The following is a 2780-nucleotide window of genomic DNA, read 5'->3' as shown; positions in this document are numbered from 1 at the left end:
CGTAACATGAGCTATCTAAACATGGCAGTGGTCATAATCTAGCAGGGGGTTCTCGGGTCCTAATGCTATGCACAAAAACAGTCCAAAGAAAATCGGACGTTACGACGGCTATGTTTACGCGATTTCCAATATTTTTAAACCATTCAAACCCATTCCAAATCAACCCCAAATCCAACCTCAAATCCATCATACAACAAACATCCATCCTTATCACATCATAACAATCCCAACAAATCCACATTAACCATTTATACTATTCTTTATCATGAATTTAAACTACACTTAAGTTCATTAATCAACAATCAAGATTTACAACTTCAAAAACAACCCAAAACCCATTAATCTCTACATACACAATCATCAAGCCTCTCATGAACTCTAATACTCATTTTATGCTCTTGACTTTCAATAACAAAGCTTGGTCAAGAGATTATACCTTCCTTGGAGAGTGGAGAATCAAGGGGATGGCTTGGAATCATCTTTAAAGCCCTTATCCAAGCTTAATCTAAACAAAACTTCAAGAACACAAATTTTAGTTCTTGAAAACACTATTCACCATCTTCTTTGATGATTTATAGAAAAAGATTGGCTTGGATTTAGAAGCTTAAACTTATAGGAAGTATGTAACTTAACTAGGAGAAGCTAGGATAATTACCTTGCTAAATAGTAAGTGGAGGAGCTTGGATCTTCAAAAATTAAGAAAAGGACCCGTGAGCTTCCATGGAGAAAGAAGAAGAGAGAATTTTGTGCTTTGCCTTGTTTTGATTTTTTGGTTGGTTGATTTGGTTTTTGTTTTTGATTTAGTAATTTACCTTCTTGCCCTTGGATTTGTGTGGTTACAAAGCCACCACACCTCCTCCTTCCCATGTCATGCTTATCTCATCCACATGATGTCATCCTTCCTTCCTTGTCTTCTTTCTATTGGTTGGATGACATCATTCCCATTAATCCCTTTGATTAACTTCCTAATCGTTTGCCTAATGACCGCTGATCTGCTATACGGTTCGCTTAACTTTCGTTCTCGTTTATCGTTTGAGGGATCATACCCGGGATCTTATTACTTGGGTTCCCTTAACCTTTCTCAATACATTATATTCCTTTTATGATCCTCTCTTATAATCCTTGAATTTAAATCCTTTTAATCATGTTACCTTTTTCTCAATTCTTTCCGTATCTAGTGGATTTCCGGGAAAAATCAAAATGTTCGGAATTGGATTCTGACGATCTTTACATACACTTATATACTTCATAGAGTACTAATAATATCCCAGAATATCCATAACAGAACCCCTACATAGTGTGGCATGAAAAGTTTTCTCGTTCAGCAAAAACACTATTCATAAGGGTTTCAAAATTTCTCAAAAATTGGGGTTATTACAGTCTCCCCTCCTTAAAAGGATTCCGTCCCGGAATCAGATAGAAAACAAATGGTAATACTTTCTTAGCATTACATTTTCTAACTCTCAAGTAAATTTTCCCACATTGTGGTTCTTCCATCAAACTCTGAATAGTTTGATAACCCTTCTCCAAAGCACTTGTTCCCTTTTCACTCTATAACCCTTCCTGGTTGCTCCATATAGGTTACGTCGGGTTACATATCTATGCGCTCATATGCCTTTATTTAGCTGGCATCTGAATAACACTTCCTTTACATTGATACGTGAAACACGTTACGACCTGCTACATGTTTGGGGTTAGGGCTAGCTCATATGCTAACTTCCCAAACGTCTTAATATATCCAAGGGTCCAACAAATTGTAGACTTAACTTTCCTTCCTTTCCGAACCTCATCAATCCTTTTCAAGGGTTTCCAAGGGGATACCTATAACATTACTAGGCCCCCTATTTCATATTCTTTGTCCCTTTTTTTTTTTTTTTGAGTCAAATCAGCATACCTCTTATGTCCATCTTGGGTTACTACCAGCCGTCCTCTGATTAGATCTATTATATCCCTGGTCCTTTGGACTACTGCGGGTCCGAGCATCTTGCGCTCTACAACTTCATCCTAACATAAGGGAGATCGACATTGTCTTCCCTCAAGGATCTCATAAGGCGACATCTCGATAATGACATATGATCTATTGTCGTAAGATAACTCAATCCGAATTAAGTGATCATTCCAAATTCTTTCAAGTCTATTGCACAGACTCTCATTATAACTTTTATCATTAGAGCTTCTGCTTCTCAATACCCATTCTTTTCCAGTTCGTAATCGCTACTACCTTCCGTTCCTAATATTATACTGGTTATACTTTTGCTCGTTAGCGTTCTATAACCTTTTAATAACCACGTCAACCTTAGTATCACGAATGTGTTCCCATTCCGCATACTACCACCACTTTATTACTCCTTTTTCAGCTGCTTCTATCTTTGGAAGCTTGATCAATCATAAAGAAGTAAAGGAATTTGTTGAGAGATCACTATGATCATGAACACTTGTTATATTGCATAATTAGTACAGAAGGTGGCCAGCCTTTAGTACTTGACAAGCAATTAAACAATAGATGGTATCCTACTAGGCTTCTATCACACAGATAGATAGTCATTCGGCAATACCTCCCCTTCTGGAAGGGTTGTTCTTCTCAGATTACATGAAATGAAAAGAAGAGAAAAGAACGAACTGAAGAGAATTGTATATATGAAAAAAATATACTGCCACAAAATATCTGGCTTGGAACCTACCTCTGAACTATAGAGGTTTGTCATAGGAGAACAAAACATATACGTATTTATATCAGCATCAAGCATTATAGCCTCGTATTTCCCATGCCTAAATATTTT

Source organism: Apium graveolens, chromosome 11 (assembly GCF_009905375.1).
Source record: "Apium graveolens cultivar Ventura chromosome 11, ASM990537v1, whole genome shotgun sequence".
Lineage (NCBI taxonomy): Eukaryota > Viridiplantae > Streptophyta > Magnoliopsida > Apiales > Apiaceae > Apium > Apium graveolens.
The sequence above is the reverse complement of the archived record's forward strand: the minus strand, read 5'-3'. Positions refer to the sequence as shown.